Source organism: Rhineura floridana, chromosome 13 (genome assembly GCF_030035675.1).
Source record: "Rhineura floridana isolate rRhiFlo1 chromosome 13, rRhiFlo1.hap2, whole genome shotgun sequence".
NCBI lineage: Eukaryota > Metazoa > Chordata > Lepidosauria > Squamata > Rhineuridae > Rhineura > Rhineura floridana.
In genome coordinates, this window is record NC_084492.1 from 37828536 (window position 1) to 37848081 (window position 19546).

Consider the following 19546-nt stretch of genomic DNA (forward strand, 5'->3'; position numbering starts at 1 on the left):
TCTGAGCAGGCGGGCTGCCTGAGGCACGACTGGCTGCGCCGAAGGGAAAAAGGGGCCGGCCCACGGCCCGCCGCCTCGGCAGGCAAAGCCGCGGAGGCGCGATCCCCTTCGCGCTAGCCGAGGCGATCTTCGGCGGCGCCTGCAAAGCGAGCGCGGCGGTGGAGAAGGAGCCCCGGGGGGCAGGGAGAAGCCGGCGTCGGAGCGCGCCGCGCCACTGGGCTGCCGGCGGGTGAGTGGGGATTGCAGCAGCAGCAGGGGTGGAGCGCCCCCTGCCGGGAGCCGCGCTGACCCAGCCCTCCTCCGCCCCTCGGCCGCGGCGGTGGCGGCGGCAGCAGCAGCAGGCAGTCGGCTGCTGCCAGGCGCTGCATCCACCGCGGAGCGCGCCGCGCCTAGCAGGGCTGGGCTCAGTCCGAGCGGGAGCAGCAGCAGCGAGCGGAGGCAGGAAGGCAGGCTGGGGGGCTGCCGCCGCCGCCGCCGCCGCCGCCGCGCCGCCGCCGCCCCTCCAAGGAGCCCGTCCGCCCGATTGCCGCCGCTTCAGTCCCCTGCCCGGCTTTCTGGAGCCCAGAAGCCGCCCGACCTGCCAAGGCAGTTCCGCCTGCCATGTCCCAGGGAGCCGGAGCGCCGCCGCCGCTAAGCGGGAGAAGCCGGGAACTGTTGCGGCTGCTGCTGCCGCCCAGGCTTTGAGGGGAGCGGGGAGCCGCGGGAGGCTTCCCTCGGATAGAGCCAGCTGGTCTCGGTTGGGGGGAGAGAGGTTAGCTCCCCTCCGCGCCGTCTCCACCGCCCTCCGGCACCGAGCCCCCTGGCCGACTAGTCCTCCGATGAAAGTGCGGACAGCGGAGGTCGCGGAGCCCTCGAGAAAAAGCTTTGTTGGACGGCGGCGCACGAGAGCCGGGCGAGGAAGAGGGCGTCGGGGGGGCGGGGGTGTCCCTCGCCAGATGGCACTCCGAAGGGGCGAGCCGAGGAGGAGGCGGCGGCTGCAGTAGCTCGAAGGCAGCTCAGGGAGGAGGACGAGGAAGAGGAGGAGGACAGCGCGGGAGCGGCGCGCCTCCGCCCGCCCGGCGTCGAGGAAGGGACCCAACTGATCCCCGGCGCCCAGTCCCGCGCGCCCTCCCCTTCCTGGGACCCGGCGTGGCTGGCTTCACCCCATGGCCCCGACTAAGCGCCAGGCCTGAAGGGGCGACGAGGATGAGGCCACGTCCAGCGGCAGCGAGGCTTCTGCCCGGGCAAGTCGAGGGCGGCGGCGGCGGCGGCAACCACAAGAGCAGCAGCAGCAGCAGCAGCAGCAGGTGAGCGGAGAGCCGGGTGCCCGGCGCTCGGAGCGCCACTTACCAAAGAGCCGGAGAGCAACCGGACTTTTCGAGAGCCGACGCCCGCTGCCACCGCGACGCCGCTGCTTCAGGCTCGGGAGCCGCGGGTTGCAGCGGCTCAGGAGCGAAGACCGACAGCTCTCCCGCGGCCGGCGGGCAGGACCGCTAGGCAGGGCGCATAGCCGCCGGGGCGTCTGAGGGGCGCGTCGGGCATCGCCAGGACTCGGGGCGCGCCTGCGGTGACCCCCGCCCCACTGGAGGAGCCTCTTGGGGGGCGCCGGGAACCCCGTTTGGATTAACTGGTCCCTCCCGCTTTTTGCTTTCTCCCCCCCCCCCGTTTCCTTTCCTTGGTTCTCCGGGACCTGCCCGGCGCCTGGCCGCCTTCCCCGACATCTCCTGGGACTATTACCTCACCTCGCCACCGACCTCAGGACTGTAAGTGCCACTCCGTTCTCTTGTACCGAAGCGACTAGCATTCCAACTGCAGGGATCGGGTGGGATGGGGGGGCGGGAAACAGTTATTTGGGGGGGAGGGGCGGTTAAGTTGCCTGATCCAAAGCCTCCCTATGTCTTCGAGGGGGGATCCCCCCCACACTCCCTTCTTCTGTTTCTGGTGTGTTTTTTGGTCATTTTGACCTTTTGGGGAAGTTTTTGCTGTGGGGAGAGGGAATGATCCCTTGGCCTCTGGGTGGCTCGCTTGTCCTTCCCCAAACCCCGGGGATTTCGGGGATTTCTAGCGGAGCGTTCTTTCAACCGTCCCAAAAGATGGAGAGATCCGCTTCCACCCTCCTCTGTCCAGATTTCAACTAGGGAGGCAGACACACACACACCGGCCTGGATCCGCCACCCGCAATCCTCCCACTTCCAAACAAAGGCAAAGGAGTGGAGTGGAGTGGGGAGGGTGCACAGAGAGAGAGAGAGGGAGAGAGAGAGAGGGAGAGAGAGAGAGAGAGGCGGCCAGATGCGCACCCCCTGAACCGTCCAGCACTCCACTCAGGGAGGTTCACCAGTCAATCCGCGCCACCAGCTTTCCGATTGCCCAGGACGAGAAGGCTTTGGCCGCTGTTCCCCAAGGATTAACTAAGGGGTCTCCTGTAGGAAGGAGCCCCGAAAACTCCTGGGGTGGGTGGGCTGTGGACACAGAAGGACAGAAACAGCCTGACTTGGCACAGGAAGGCGCGCCCTCCTCGGTCATGTCCCGGTTGCCCACCGCCTGGGGATGGTTGCTTTCCTTCCTCTCCTCTATTTGCCGGTAGATTTGTCCGCAGAGTTGTTGTTGTTGCTGCTGCTGCTGTTTTTCTGACGAGGGACAGTGCCCTGTCCTTGCCTTTGCAGTCATGGTTCCCTTTGCTAAAAAGCTGAGCGACAGCCGCTTCAGTGCGCCAAGGCCAACGGCTAAGAGGAGAGTACTCGTCGGGGTTCGTTCAAAGGCAGCCCTCCGTGGCCCCCATCACTGCTGTGGGGAAAGTTGCACTGACTGGAAGAGGAACCCCAAAGCCTCTTTCTGCCATGAGAATTAAGTGCCCCCAAAGAGGGGGTCCCTGTGCCACTGCATGAGGCTTCCCTCCTCCCCATCTAAGGGTGCCTTTGTTTGCTTCCTTGGATTAGGGCTGCGCAGGCATCACGATCCTCCCTAGTTTTGATGGGTAGATAGGTCCGCACCCTATAGGTCCTAAAGCCAGGGTGATGTGTAGAGAGAGTGGCAGAGAGAGGGTTCTTTGGAAAATTAAGTGGCTGGGGATGTATGTGTTGGATGGTGAAAGACATTGACCTAGACCTGTCCGGTGGCTGCCAGCAGCAGCTTGCATGCCATTGACTTGTGTGATTTGGCAAATCACCCCCTTATAGTTGGCACATTCTAGAGAGAGGGGTTGGGGGGGTGGAGGGACCAGGGATGGACAGATGGAGATGTGGGGTGTGGTTTTAAATGAACCTGTTGTAGAACCCCAGACATGGTTTAAGGAGTTTTGCTCCAGGCCGTAGGGCAGAGGACATTATGGTGGGGAGCCCCAATGGCCCACTGATTTGACGTCCCCGTGGCAATGACAATGAGCACAGCTGTTGTGCAACTCCCGTTCATTTCAATGGGGCTTCTGCAGGAGGAGAATGTTCCCATTCAGGATCTGCCTCTCTCCCAGGCCGCTGCTGCCTCCCCCCACCCCCCACACCGTTACAGTTGCTGTAGGAGCTGTTCATCCAAGCTGAGTCCAGAGAGATTAATTTTTAGGACATGGTTGGGGTTTACTTCAGAAAGGTATCCTGGCTGAGTGCTAATCCAGCCCCCCAAAAGACATGTTGGGGTTTTCTTATTTTGCTTTTTTAAAAAGTTGCAGGTCTCGGAAAATGCCAGACAGACCCCAATTTGCACCTGATTATTTTTTTCACATTGCTGAATTTGCTCCCAGGTTTAGCCCTAGAACCCATGAATGTAAAGAAAATAAGTGCCCCTGACCATGTGCAGAGTGTCTGCTTCCTCACAACTAACTAGGCCTAAGGAACTCCCAGGCCCAGTATGGGACATGGAATTTCCAAGCCAGAAGATGGGACTTCCAGGCAATCTGAAAGTCCCTGTTCCTCGTTTTAGAAATGAGGCATGTGTGAATAAGAGGGGGGGTTGTGTGAGGGGACGAGAGAAACTGCAGGATGTGAGCCAAATTGAACCTCCATGATTATGGCTTGGCAGAGATTGTAAATCAATGTGCTCAAGACACTGGGGTGTTGGGGGGATCCATCACTTCCACCATCATCAGCAAACTCAAGACCATTTAGAAATGGGGTTTTATGGCCTCATAATCCCAGGTGAGTGAGTGAGCTGACTACGCTTGCCCTACAAGGAAAGGGTGGGATTCACTTTATTATTTATTAAATTTATATCCTGCCCTTCCTCCCAGGAGTCCAGGGCAGCAAACAAAAACACTAAAAACCACTCTAAAGCATCCTAAAAACAAAAGACTTTGAAACATCTTAAAACAAAACATCTTTAAAAACATATTAAAACAAAACATCTTTGAAAACATATTAAAACAAAGCATCTTTAAACACACACACACACACACACACACACACACACATATTTAAAAGCTTTAAAAACATCTAAAAAAGTAATTTCAATACACACGCAGACTGGGAAAAGGTCTCTACTTAAAAGGCTTGTTGAAAGAGGAAGGTCTTCAGTAGGTGCACAAAAGACAACAGCGATGATGCCTGTCTAATATTTAAGGGGAGGGAATTCTGAAGTGTCGGTGCTATAGTGGAACAGACTTGATAAGATGGTATCTGCAGGAGGCCCTCACCTGCAGAGCTTTTGTTATTTTGGTATTGCTTTGTTATAGCTTCCCATGTCTCTGAGCTCAGTCTTGTCTTGTCATTGAAAATATATCCTGGGTCAAAATAGTAGCGAGTCCATTAAAACAACGTAGGTTGCAAGCTACAAATCGTTTAGTCTAGAAGAATCTGCATCTGTGACATTAACTGCTCTAGATTAGATGTTTTGCAGTCTTCGTAAATTAGCTATGTATCTATTTGTGCGTCCTGGGGTGGGGGAGCTTCACTAATTTCCAAATATTTTTGCCCCTCTAAAGAACAAAGGGAGTAGATCGCTTCTACTTCCCTTCACCCCACAAGCCTGCAAGCATTCTAAACAAAATCCTGCCTGTCTGTTCAGGTGTTGCAGAAAGCCTGGGGAACAACTCGTCACTGGGCGTTCTCCTCTGCAAGTTCGGTAGAAATGAACAGGGAGGGATTTGGACCAGTCCCCGTTGGATGAGGAGCCAGAACTCTCTTGCTGGGGTTTTAAAGTTGGAATGAGCAGACTGCACCATCCTATGCCCATCTGAAATATTCACAGACCTCAATCCAGATAAAGTTCATGGCACCAAAGTTCCATCAGTTAGCCATGAAGAATTTATCACCTTGATTTCAGTGTGGGACAAGTGGGTTTAATCCATGCCACTCCTTTCTAATAATACTCCTGGCCCCTGTTTCTTGCTGTATATATACGTTATGGTGGATGTGACTGAATTAGGTGGGTACCTAATCCTGGAATCCAAGCATACTTTTTGAGTGGCAAAGGGCTGTTTGCTTTCCTGGCAAGCTGAGGCTCACCATCTCAATGTTGCCAGCGCACACTGAATCTGAACATTCCAAACCCGCAGCTATATTGCAAGGGGCAATCTTAGCAGAGCACTGAGTGATGAGAGCTGATCACCCTTATTGTCTCAGAGCGGGTAAAGGGCTTGCCACCATTATTTGCTGGAATGCAGCCTCTGCAAGAGGGTAAGAAAAATGTGGATCACTCTTCAATTCATTGCTCAAAAATTGGCCATATGCTAATTAGCACAGAAGCCGGTTTCTTTTTTTAAAAAAAACCCTCAGCAATAACGATCTGCAAATGAGTCAAGCAGCAGAGCTCTTTTCTAAGGTTGACAGCAGCAACTAAGACTGGGAATGAAATGTGGGAAGGATTAAAGCAAGGGTGGCAAACCTGGGGGCCACACCTGGCCTTCAAAGCCACTTCCAGTGGCCCACCAGCCCTCTCCCCAAATCAGACATCTTTCCCTCTTGCCCTGGATTTACTTGGAAAGGTGCCTTCCCCGCCTCTGGTGTGATGCATTTGCCAGGAGATTTTAGCAGGAATGTTCCTTCCTGTTTCCCAAATGCTAAGAATTTCTAGCAATGATGGCATACCAGAGGGAGAAGAGGAGACTTTGCAAGGCAAGTGCTCCCAAACGCCATGTGCTGGGCTGTTCCTTAAGGCTGAAAGGTTTGAATAGAATGGCTGTATCATGTAAGCTTTCATTGTATTATGATCGTTTGGTTGTAACTTGACATTTGCTTCACTTCATGCCTGGGAATAGCCACACTGCTGGTTATTTTGTGGGCATGTGTGTGTAGAGTTACTGTATACACGTTAAAAGTTTGTGTGATGACTGACAGCTAACACACACTGACTAAGCATGAATATCCTAGAGCTAAGATGCATGGCCTCGTGTGTGAACTCGCAGAATCTTAATCCAAAAGTGTGGGCTGTTCTGCATTAGGATGAATATGTGTATTGTGTATTGTGAAACACCCCTTCTTGGGAAGCATATTACTAGGCCTCTAGAAGAGGACTTGCTGTGGACTTGCTGAAGTTTGCATGCTTTGTTGAGGGGACGATGTCCAGGATGGCTGTGTTGTGCAGGAGTAGGTTGGGGTAGATGATGCTTTGGCTCCTTTTGACTATTCAGTTGTGTTATTCCAGGGATGTGGGGCAGTTTTCAGCTGGAGGGCCACATTCTCTTCTGTGTAGCCTCCACAGGGCCACATGCCAGTGATGGGCGGGGCCAGAGGCAAAAGTGGGTGGGGCAATGAATGTAACTTTTTCCTTTGTACAGTATATTAGTTTCTACACACAATGAGATGTCCCTCACTATCCTTTATCTAAACAAGCAAGAAGGGTTATCAGAGTTCAAGGATAGATTCCAGCCAGGCGAAAACACTCAGGGAGGGTGCAAAAGAGGGCTGGGGAGGGTGTGGCCTGAGAAGAATCCTGAGGGCCATTTAGAGAGGTCTGGAGGGCCACATGTTGCCCCCAAGGCTTGAGGTTCCCCATTCCTGTGCTATGCTATCACATCCTTTCATTGCACAACATAAAAACAAGCATCTTGGTTTCCCTTCTGTTGAGTGATGGAGGCAGTAGCATAGTGGCAAATTCAGAAGTACAGGGTTGCTTCATGTTAATCACAGCCATGGCCCCTACCCATTGTTGTTTTTGTTTTGTTTTGTTTTGCTGTGGGGTTGAGAATGAGACCCTTGATAATTCCTAGGAACCAATAAGCATGAAAGAGGAGGGTGTTAGCTACTGGGAAGAGTCTTCTCGGTGTTTAACTCACCTCCTTTCTCTCTGATTGGCTCCATTCTGCAGGAAAGGACAAGGAAGCATGTTAGAAGACTCTTCTCAGTGGCTAGCACATGCCTCTTTCATGCTGATTGGCTTGTAGGATGCTGGAGACATAGGGACCCTGCTGGGACCCTACTCCCAAAAAAGGAAAGGGTCTAAGACACACACACCCGAGACCCTGCATGACTACACCCCTGGATGGATGCTACGCAGCAGGTGCTTGGTGCTGTATTGATCTGGTCCCTGCCCAGCGGGCTCATAATATTTTCGTTGACCCCAAAGCAATAGGCCCACCCTTCAGTTGTAGGCAAGAGGTGAGTGAACACGGTCCCAGAGCTCCATCAGATGAAGTGGACTGTGGTCCACGAAAGCTTTTGCCCTAATACATTTCTTAGCCTTGAAGGTGCTACAAGTTGTTTTGTTAATCCAGATCTCAACACAAAATTTTCCCAGAGCCAGCGATCTCATGGAGGGGGTGAACTGAACCTAGAACTGGCACAGCGGTGTGCGGTGGTAACGGAGAGGACAGGGGTCAATCGGACAGAGAAAGGGCTTAACTTCAATTGGATCATGTTCCAAGGAGGTGCTATAGGACATGCATCTCTGAAGCCACTCAGCTTGCCATCCTGCCATGCAGTCTGCCAAATTCTTTCTCGTCCCCCCCCACCTCCATGTTTCAAGGCCTCCTCAGAGGAAACAGGCTTCCATCCTTCCTTTTTTCACCTGTGAGGATGAGAAATGAGATTGGGCGTGGCTGTGGCAATATGACAGCAAACACTGAAATGTTGGGGGTCTCAGCAAAGATGCTGTGTTGTTCCATGGAGGCAGACTTTGGGGGTGAGAGTCTTCTCTTTTTCCCAGTGACATAATGCCTATTTATAACTTTCGTCTCTCTCCGGGTTGCGGCTGGGCTGGGAAATCATGCAGCTGTTGGGGGCAGGGGCTGGATGTCTGTGTGTGTGTGTGTGTGTATTTTGCAGACCCAATTAGAGAAACCTCCCCAGTTGTTTTGGAGGAGGTCAGGATTCCTGTTTGTTTCTTTGCTTAAAGTGCATGTCATTGGAGGGACAATTATCCACATTCTTATTATCATTCTCTGGACCAATGGTGGAGGGACCTGAGACCCACAAAGGACTGAAACAACAACTGAATAAACTTCATGAATTCAATGGGCTTTACTTCTGAGTGGACCTGGCTAGGATTGCAGCCAGAGTTTCTAAAATAAGAGATGGCTGCGCTCCAACCTGCGACGCTTTGGACACTGTATAAATCACACATTATTTCAATTTATTTTATCTTTCTTCTTCATTGCAGTCTGGGTGATCATTCAAGCCAAGCTCTGATAACCCTCCTCCACTTTCAGTATTGGTAGTTATTTAGGAAGTTTATGTGACTATGTGGTGATCTAAATTGCTGTGACTTTTATTAATATTAATACATTTCTGTTCTGCCCTTGAACTGTAGTTTTCCAAGACAGCTTAAACAGGTTCAACAACAGCAAAACATTTTATATGCAGTAAAATAACAAGGTTAACAGTACAATCCTAGACATGTCCATTCAGAAGTAAGTCCTGTTGAGTTCAACAGGGCTTTCTCCTGGTAAGTGACTCTGAGACTGCAGCCTAAGATAGACTTCACAGTTCAAAGTTGTTTAAAAAGCCTGGGAGGGAAATTAAGAAAGGTTTTGCTTGGTAAGAGGAAGATATCAACATAGTGTGAGCCTTCCCAGGGAGAGAGTGCTGCAGATGGAGTGCCACCACCAAACAGGACCTCCTTCCACGTCATGCATTTCCATGTCACCTGCTGGAGAGGAGGGAAAACAAAAGTAGGAAGAGTGCATGTGAACACCGGTAGTTACTGGTTACAAGAACTTAGACTTGGCTGCTATTGGGGTTTTTCAGCTGAGCAGACAATCCAGATCACTCAGATAAGTGAGCCAAGCTGTGTTCTTTTGGAAGAGGACAAAAAATTCAGCATTAGAATCAGCATTAGCCATTCTGACATGAGGGTGGGAGTTCCTTCTCACACATGGCCTTTGGATATACCCATGATTAAGCATTAAGGTACTCTGCGCATTAAGGTACCTTGGTACAGAATAACAATCTGTCTACAGTTGCAATTTTCTTTTCTTCTCAACTCAGCATTGCATGGAAAATATGAAGCAAATATTTCCATGAAGAGGATATTTCTGCTTTCAGGGAGCAAACTCCCTGAAGCCAATTAACCTGATTTGTGCAATTCCATTCAATCTAGTAGACAGAGGGAAAACAGGAAAGTATTAAATCTGTGTTCATTTTAGCCTAATGATGGTTTAAAAAAAAAAAAAACATTCCCCAAACTCCAGAAGCCTTGTGGCTTTTCAAATGGAAGTTGCAAGCTGGTGCAGTAGCAGACGCAGTCTGGACTGTAGGGAAGTCCATTATAATATCTTGAAGATAATATTCCAAAAATGCTCTCAATGGGCAAGTTGCTAGACCTATACAGTATTTTTTTAAAAAAACGTATAAAGCTTCTCAGGACCCTAATACCTCAAGGCCACCTCTCCTCATATGAACCTGCTGGATGCTGCATTTGTCATAGAGACCCTTCTCCATGGGAGAGTTCATGGGAGGTGTGGAGGGTGGCAACACGGAAACGTGCCTTTTCTGTCATTGCTCCCCATGTATGAAATGCTCTCCTAGGGAAGCACCCTTGGCACCCTTGTCGTCCTCTTTCAGGCACCAGGCGAAGACATTTCCTTAGGCCATTGACCATTCATGTGGAGGGTAGTAAGGTAGAGTGTGTCTGTGTGCATGGGCACACACACTTTTGGCCTGCTCATCTTTCAGTGGTGTGGACACGATTTGTCCTTTCGTAAATATGTTTAGATACCATGTCTTATTATTGTTTTATACAGGGTTTTAATGTCTTCAGTCTGTAAGTTGCTTTGGAACACTCTTTTGTTTGTGAAAAGAGACAAAAAATATATAATGAATTAATGAATGAATAGGCCATCACTACTATAGTTTAAATGGCTGGTGCAGTGTGTGATTCTGTTTTCATTTGTCTGTCCTGAATCTTCCAACATTCAACTTCTGATGGCAACAACTTCTAGTGTTTATGAGAAAGGATCTAATTTCTCCATACTAAGCTTCATTTTATTTGTGTGTGTCAGGGACTAAATAAAGATATATATATCTTTGTTGGCAAATTAAAATCAGTACGAAGTCCACTCAATTTTCTCATTCATTTATCTCAGCAAAAGTATATGAAGTCCAATAAAACAATCTTAAATCCATTTAGTGGGTACATTTTTTTCTGGCAACAATTAAATACAGTTTTACTCGTGTGGGCTTTGGATGAATGATGTTGCTCTCAACAGATTTGTTTTAGCTGCGCTTGTGTTTTGCAAGCCGCCTTGAGGATCTCTTAGGGAGAGGTAGTGTTTAAATAAATCAATTCATTAAATGTGCCTCACCTTGGCAGATGTGAGTTGGGGAACCGCTCCTTCGCCAGGGGAACAAGCAGCTCACTCTTTCTCAGCCCCAGAATGTGAAACCCGCTACAAATGAGTTGATGCAGTTCAAGTGGTCTGTCAGGAGCTGCCCAAAATTCAGAAGCCGCGGAATCCCTGCTCTGGAGAGTTTTCAAGAGCTACATCAAATGGTCACAGGTGAGACAGGTGGGTAGAGAGGAGGAGAATAGGCAGGGAGCAACATAACATTTGTACCCTACTCTCTTCACTAGGCTGAAAGGTGTGATACAAGTGCTTGATGATGATGGTATATTGGTGGTAATAATTTTTATTTTATTTTATTTGTTAAATCTGTTAGTCGCTTTTCTTCACAAGTGAATCCAAAGCAACTCTCAATCAATAAAAAAGTTACAACCAGTATAAAAACTTAAACAAAATAGGAAGTTTTTTTAAAGTTACATAACTATAAGGTTATGAACAACCCATCCCACCTATAACATCAAGAGCCCTCCAAAATTAGGAGCCAAATGCCTGGCAGAAAAGAAATATCTGTGCCTAAAAATAGATAATGATTGTGCTAGGCATGCCTCCCTGGGGACAGCATTTCATAAGCAGGGGGCCACCACTGAGAAGGCCTGTTCTCTCGTGTCACTACCCTCTGCACCTCCCTTGGAGGGGGCACACGAAGAAGGGTCTCCAATGCCAAACATAATAATAATAATTTGGTAGTAGTCGTAATCATAATACATTGGTAGCAGGGAGAAGAAGTTTATTTATTTATTATTTGATTTATATTCCGCCCTTCCTCCCAGCAGGAGCCCAGGATTATAGACTTCTTGAAGGACTTGGAAGAAAAAAGAAAGGCAACAGGTTGACCAGAGGCTTTCAACCTTGGGTCCCCAGATGTTGCTGGACAACAGCTCCCATCAACCCCAGCCAGCTTGGCCAATGGTCGAGGATGATGGGACCTGTGGTCCAGCAACACCTGGGGACCAAAGGTTGAGAATATTGCTTTAAGCCACTGTTCCCCACCTGGTGTCCTTTATCTGTTTTGAATTCGTATCCAAAACAGCCAGAGGGCACCAGTCTGAGGAAGGCTGCTTGAAGCACAGGGAAGAGCATGGCAAATGCAAGCAGGCAGGAAGAGTCAAAGTGTGGAGGAGCAAGAGAAGAAGTTGGGAGCTGTCGGAAAGTTGCATTGCTGTTGCAGCTGGGACTGCACTTTTCCCACCAAGCTTCTTCCTAAACACACAGACATACCAGCTAGGGCTGGAGGAGAAATTTGGTTTTGTGTTACAATGAGAAACGACCTAATCTACACTTCTCAAATTGATAGCCAAACCGAAACCAAAACTATCCCTTGAAACTTGCACTTTTCCAATTTTTGCTATGCAATTCTCCAAATATGCACATCTTAAGGAAAGAGTGGGCGTAAAAATGCACATGGGAGTGAACATAACTTACAAAATGCACTTTATCAGGGACAATTGCTTACAAAAATGGGCTTATTACTCAAAACTGTAAACAAAATGTGTGCTTTAGGAGACATTTGTACTAAAATGCTGATGAATTTTCAAGAGTTTTTAAAATTAAAAATAAAAGATCACAGATTGTTGCTAAAACACAGAGAATTGAATTTAAGATTGGAAAAGTGACAGATTTGTGCATCCCTAGGTTTGGTTTCTTTCTGGAGCACATGTAGATTTACAAGCCATGCACCAGCACACACCCACACCCAAATGCCTGGGACTCCCCTTCCACCTCACTGCCTCTCTACCTAACTGGAGCTGCCCACAGGATTCAGTGCTCTGCCATCTGTGGAGTCCAGGCCAGAATCGCAAGATAAAGCCTGCACCTTTCTTTCTTTCTTTCTTTCTTTCTTTCTTTCTTTCTTTCTTTCTTTCTTTCTTTCTTTCTTTCTTTCTTTCTTTCTTTCTTTCTTTCTTTCTCTCTCTCTCTCTCATGTTTCCACTTCCATGTTGGGAAAACAGTGTCTCACTTAATTCCCAGCATATGGATCAAGGACAGGATCACCTGTGGGCAGGAGGAAGGAGACGAACAAGCACAGATTCTGTGGCAACAGTTTAGGCTCCTGGGACCATTGGGTGGAGGAGGAAGAGGGTCTGTATTAGCTCTGCAGGAGAGTGCATACCTTGCAGGGGGAGCCCCCCTCTCCACCCCAAACTTCGTCATTAGTTCACGGGTCTCCAATGTGATGCCCATGGACCCACTGAGGCCGTTCCTGGTGCCTGTAGAGTGCTGTCCACTCACCCACCCCACCTTGAAATTCAGCTTGAAAAAAGTCTAATTGCAGTGAGGGGGGGCTTCAGGGGGGTGTCGCTCTCCAGGAAGATGACTTTCCCCCATAGGCTTGGGGAAAAAGCAAAAACAGCTATCAGGATGTTGTATCAGTGGGTTTACTACATCAGCAGCAGATTTTTTGCCTTTGTGGTCCCTTACAACTCTATGATTTTATGATTCTAGGAGGGCGATAAGTACTCTGATGGTAAGGAGGAGCAAATTTGGGGATATATAGTTGCTATTTCTAGAATTTTTCTCAGAGGCCATAAGGACTAGCAGATATTTCGTTGTCCATTCCACCTGCATCTATGTGAGACACACTTTTCTGAGCTCGCCGCCAGTTGACCTTAGAGAGACACCGGTGCAAGGTCCCATCTCAGATCCAGCACACAGGCTGTTCTTCCTCAGCCTTAACTTGTCTCCTCAAGCCAACGTGTTGGGGCTTGCTCTAGTTCCCTGCAGCTGCACCCCAGGGCCAAGGCCAAAGCCAGATCATGTTGCTCTGTTTACCCAAGGTGGTCAGGGAGGACGCTTGCGTTCCCTGAGCACAAGACAGCTGGTAAACAGTGGGTGGCGTTGGCTGCGTGGAGCCAGCTCCTTTGTCTAGTGAGGAGATCATTAAGGGCTCAGCTTCCCACCTGTTGTGGCAGGAAATGGCCCAGCTGCCTGGTCCCCTGTTTCCTAGTAACTGTTGACAAGATGGTGGTGGAGATGGTGCCTCTACCAAGGATACTTATGTCACCCACGGCCTGTGCAGGGACATGCATCCGCTGAAAATAGAGCCGGATTATTCACACAACTTGAGCACCTCTTAGTGGGCCGGAGAGCAAGTGTAAGAAGCCAAATGTACCCATCAGCCTCACTTCTTTGCTACCTAGGAAACACAGGTCCGATCACCAGGCAAGTAGCCTTTCATTTGCGAGAAGCTCCCTGGAGTTTTTGGCTCGCCAGGGTGGGAGATTTGGCACTAGCTGAGGAAAGCTGCTTAGACAATTTGTTTTTTAACGTTGGTGGAATGCAGCCTTCGCCAATAGTTGCGCTGGCTGGGGCGGTGGGAACTGTAGTCCAAAACCTGTGGAGGGCACCCTGTTGGTGAAGATTGTAGGATCCCTAGGATCCAATGCCAAAAAGGGGACAATGGGAGAAGGTTTTGCTTGAATCTGGTTGTGCCGAATCCTGACAAAAAAGGCTTGAGAAGAAGGAAGTTTGGGTCTCATGTGCATAATAGTTTCTTGAATTTGAGGAGGCCCACACTGTGGCTGCTTCAGAACCAGCACTTTCCCCCATCATTCTTTCTCATTCAATGAAGCATACTTTTTCTTTGCATTTTGCTATTGGGAAAATGTCTGTGTTTTTAAGTGACTCAAAAATCTAGCTCTCAAATGAGCATACACTGCAAATTTTAAAACTGCTATATTTTAGCAGTCTTGTTAGACCTCGTGCCAGAGTTCTGAGATGGGGCTTCATGCCACGTTAGTGGGGCCAAGTCAGTACCTCTTCAGGACAGCTGGTTCCAGGGTTACTTTCTGCCATCTAATAGTAATTATGATCTCAATGAACCTTTTGGAACTGAGCTGCTCTAAAATAAAAATATGAGAAGAGTCTTGATGGATCAGGCCTAAGGGAGCCCATCTAGTCCAGCATCCCATTCTCAGTGGGCAAGTTCATGACTCTTCTGGGAAGCCCACAAGCAAGACCTGAGTGCAAGAGTACCTCTCTCCACTTGTGATTGATTCCCAGTGAAGGCAGAATATAGCCATCATATTTTTTGTTTCTTGATAAAACGATTTGATGGTCTTTATTGTATCATGTGTCTACTGAAATGTATGTATGCTATACCTTTGGATTTGTAAGCTAAAATTCAATTAAAAAATCAATAATAATAATTTAAAAATAGCCATCATGACTAGTGGTCATTGATAACCTCCATGAATCTGCCTAACCCAATTTTAAATCCACCCAAGTTGGTGGCTGTCACTTCCTCTTCCGGGAGGGAATTCCATGAGATTAACTATGTGCCGTGTGAAGAGGTTTTTAAAGGTGTTTTGTTTTAATATGTTTTAAAAGATGTTTTGTTTTAATATGGTTTAAAGTCTTTTGTTTTTAAGATTTTAGAGTGCTTTTGTTTGCCGTCCTGGACTCCTTCTGGGAGGAAGGGCGGGATATAAATTAAACAAACAAACAAGTAACAAGTGCTTTTTCTTCCCTACCCTGAATCTTCCAGCGTTCAGCTTCATTGGATGGCCTTGAGTATTATGAGCCACACTTTCTCCACACCATTCATAATTTTATACACCTCTACCATGTACTTCCTTTTTTCTAAAAAGTCACAGATTTGTGATTTTCCCTCCTCTTTCAACAAACCTTTAGGTAGACCCTTTTCCCAGTCTGTGTCTGTGTTTGAATTGCTTTGTAATATGTTTTTAAACCTTTTTTTTTAAAAAAGATGTTTTTAAACCTTTTTTTTAAATATGTTTTTAAAGCTTTTTAAAATGTTTTTAAAGAAGTTTTGTTTGAATATATTTTAAAGTCTGTTTTTATGATGTTTTAATGTGTTTTTAGTGCTTTTGTTTGCCGGCTTGGGCTCCTACCGGGAGGAAGGGCGGGATATGAATCAAATAATCAAATAAATAAATAATAAATATGGTGGGTGGGTGGGTGTCCTAAATCATCTCAATTGCACATTCTGTAGCATAGGAAACTCAGTTATTCCATGTGCTTTCAAAGTTCTTCACCAAAGTTGCATGCCCTCAGTGACTTTTTAGATGCAGCTGGAAAATGGTTTACTTGCACAATAATTATTGGGGGGGTATGTGAATAGCCTTTTGTCTCCTCTTTGCTGATGCTAGGAACTGCAATGGCTTGGCTCCATTCCCTCTCATTCTCCTCTCCCCCCCCCATTGCACCCCAACTCCAAATTCTCCATCTGCTCGCTTGGAATGCTTCCCTCAACTCGGATGCTTGCAAAAAGAGAAGGATTAGGGGGAATCTAGTCCCAGTGAGCCATTGGTTTGAGAGGTCACTCAGAAAAACCAGCATGTGCACCTGTTAAGATGGGCTCCATTTAACTGGAATGTGAAATTCCCTTCCTGGTCCTCGTCTCAGCCCACACACATAAGGTGAGAATCATACCACTTCATTTTTTAAAAAAACTTCCCCTTAAATAGTGGCATCCTGATACCACTACATGAAGAGTGAGGACCCTGTTGCCCTCCAGATGTTCTACACCTCCCATAGTCTCTGCCCATTGGCCATGTTGGCTGAAGCTGATGGAAGTTGGAGTCCAACAACATCTGGAGGGCCACAGATTTTCCACCCCAGGACTACAAGATGTGGTGATGATGGCCCCAACATGGATGGCTTTAAAAGGGGATGAGGCCAATTTACGGAGGAAAAGGAAATCAATGTCTGCTGGTCATTATGGCTACATATTATATCCAGTATCAGAGACATTTGTGAGCTAATTAACACATTGTCATTGATGGACTCTCTCCTCCATGGATTTGTCAAGTCTCCCTTTAAAGCTGTCGAAGGCAGTGGCCCACATCACCACGTCTTGTGACAGTGTGGACTCTAATGGGGCATCATGGAAAGAAATCCTTCCTATTTGTCTGTCTCATCCAGTGACTATCAAGGCCATTGGATGACCCCAAGTTCTACTATTACCAGGTGGGGGGCTCTCACTCTCCATCAATTCTCCACATCATACATAATTGTATAATTATGTGTGGGGAGAGGGGATCTTCACCCTTTCTCCTCTTGTCATTTTTTTTCTGGTGAAAATCTCCCAGCTGCTTCCTCCCAGCAGTCCTCACATTTTTGTTGATTTAGATTTTTAATCCACCTCGTTCCTACGGGGTCTACAATGCAAGACATTTTAAAAGCTGTCATTGCAAGGAATCCCCTGATGATCTCTAACCGAAAGTCTTGCCATCATTCTGGAAGAAATTAAGGCTTAGGGAGAGAGTTCCAAAGTTGAAGAGCAGCGACCAAGAACACCTCCGTGTGCCTGTTGCTGTCTTCATTTGCTACCTAGAAGGTACCCTTACAAGGCAATGGTCTGCACACTGTAGAGAATCCATCAGGACCACGTAGAACACCTGTTTCAATGGGAGCTCCAAATTATTGTTGTTGTTGTTAAAGAAAAGAAAGGAAAAGAAAAACAAAATTGAAATGAAAGGTTTGTGTTGTAAACACGAAGGTACTGCTTTTTGGCTAGGCCTGTGCAAGTGCAACATTTAGTATAGATGCTTTCCCAATGGTGCCGCACTACAACTCCCCTCATCTCTGATCATTGGCCAGGCTGGCTGGGGCTGATGGGAGTGGTAGTCCAACATCTGGAGGGCACGAGTGAAAAGGGAGGCAAGTTGATTAAGCAGCCAGCTCTGGAAGAGATGGAGAGAGGTAATGTCTGGAGGATTCAGGGCAGACAAGAGATGGTCCTTCTTCACACAGCACATAGTTAAACGATGGCATTCGCTCCCACAAGAGTCAGCACTGGCCGCTGACTTGGTTGGCTTTACAAGAGGATTAGTCAAATTCATGGCGGATAAGGCTATCAGTGGCTCCTGCCATAGTGGCTGTGTGCTCTGCCTCCATCATCAGAGGCAGACTGCTTCTGAACAGCAGGAGGGGAGAGTGCTCTCGTGCTTAGATCCTGCTTGTGGGCTTCCCCTTGGGGTATGTGGTTGGCCCCTGTGAGGACGGAAATATTGGATTTGATGGGCCACTGGCCTCATCCAGAAGGCTCTTCTTACATTCCGTGTGTAGTGCACAGACTATCCAATGAACTCAGCTGTTTCAGAGACTTAAAACTAAACATCTGGATAACCCCCCTCTTATGCAATGAACATGCTCATGTTCAGCTTCCGTTCGTTTCACTGTGGCTTATGCTCAAGAACTGCTTCAACACTGGAGGCCTTCAAGAGGCAGCTGGACAGCCACCTGTCAGGTATGCTTTAAGCTGGATTCCTGCATTGAGCAGGGGGTTGGACTCGATGGCCTTACAGGCCCCTCCCAACTCTACGATTCTAAGTTCCTGTGGTGTGGCACTGGGATGAGGCTTTGGCAGCCTCACAGTGTTAAGTCCTGTGTGTTGAGTCAAAAGGTGGTCGTAAGACCTTCAGTTTGTTGGAAGCACACAGCTCATCCCTAAAGGAAGGGAGGAAGGGTTGCAGAGGAAAGGGGAAGTCCTGCATATTCAAGAGATGGTGTTCCGTTATCCTGAGCTCATCTGCAGAGCTCTCTCCTTAACAGCCAAGAACTGCCTTGCAATCCTTCCTAATGGCTACAAGCCATTGCCACCTTAATACATCATTAGCTGGGCAGATTTCAGTTCTGAGCCAACAGTGAATTGGTGTGCATATGGTGGTGCAGGGGGGTGGGGGTGGGGGTGGGGGGGTGGAGAGACTACTCTCGCTTGCATGCTTTCCCTTATTCCCATGCCATCCTTGCTGCTGCCTGTGTGTAATTAACAGAGTAATTAAAAACAGGATGAGTTAATTGGTATTCATTTATGTGGCAGATGTTTTTAATTGAGATACGAAACAATTTACCTGTTTATATAAACAATAGTGAACGAAGGCTTGTACAACAGGGTGCTTTCCCTTCCACATACTGCAGAATATGAGCGATCTCTGGGCTTCTCATCAGGACTGAGGCTAAGCTGATGGGAGAGGACCTGCAGGGTGCAAACCAGCGGAGACTGGAGGCTCCAATGTCAGTGGGGCAATGAATCCTTTCTGGGTTTTAGTCCGACCTTTCAAGGAGCTGTCCAAGGTGAACTGCAGGGGGCCCCAGCTTGGTTGCAAGGATGTGTTGTTCCTCTTTGTTAGTTGTATGCCTGCTGCAGGGGCATTGTTCAGGGGTGGCCCAGGAGGGCTGAGCCCCAGATCATTTACACTGGCCCCAGGTTGCCTGCCCCTTCTCTCCACCCCCACCCCACTTTGAAACAAATCTTGAAAAGATTAACTTTGCTTACAGGGCAGGGTTGCGGATCAGGTGTCCACTTATGCAGCAACATAAAAGAGGTCAAAGGAAGGCACCGATTTGCTTAAAATTTGCATGTGCTTATATGCTAATATAAAATGATATGCTAATTTGTTTAAGAGAGCCAGTGGTTAGAGTGTTGGACTAGGTCTAGGACCTGGGAGATCAGAGTTCAAATGCCCACGCAGCCATGAAGCTTGCCTTGGGCCAGTCACAGTCTCTCAGCCTAACCTGCCTCATAGGGTTGTTGTGAGGATAAAATGGAGAGGGAGAAAAACCCTGTACACCATCTTGAGCTCCTTTGGAAGAAAGTTGGGAAATAAATATAATAATAATAATAATAGCAAACGTGCACATGTTCGTAGAGGCAGATTTAGAAACAATGCAATTTAAATAGAAATGCAAGATATCTCACCATAGCAAGGAAGACTGTAGCCGGGTAGGCTGTGTGCCTGCTCATTCTGCAGTCCAGGTCCTCAGTGTTGTGGGCAACTTCAAGCCCACCCCCTCTTCCCTTTTTTTGGGCTAGACAGCCCTTCAAATAGAGAACACCTTCTAACAAAGGAGTGTCCTCTGTAAACTTGGGCACATGCCCCCCCCCAAGTGCATCTTTGC

General features: G+C 48.1%; 1 protein-coding gene across 6 annotated transcripts in view; it reads left to right on the top strand.

The window, feature by feature from the left end:
* Positions 1-640: 640 nt before the first annotated feature.
* Positions 641-19546, top strand: part of CBFA2T3 (CBFA2/RUNX1 partner transcriptional co-repressor 3) — an 82030-nt gene continuing 63124 nt past the window's right edge. For all 6 annotated transcript variants that reach the window (XM_061594601.1, XM_061594603.1, XM_061594602.1 and 3 more), the window contains exon 1: positions 641-1742. The gene's annotated coding sequence lies outside the window, so the exon portion shown is untranslated. The remainder of the gene's footprint in view (positions 1743-19546) is intronic.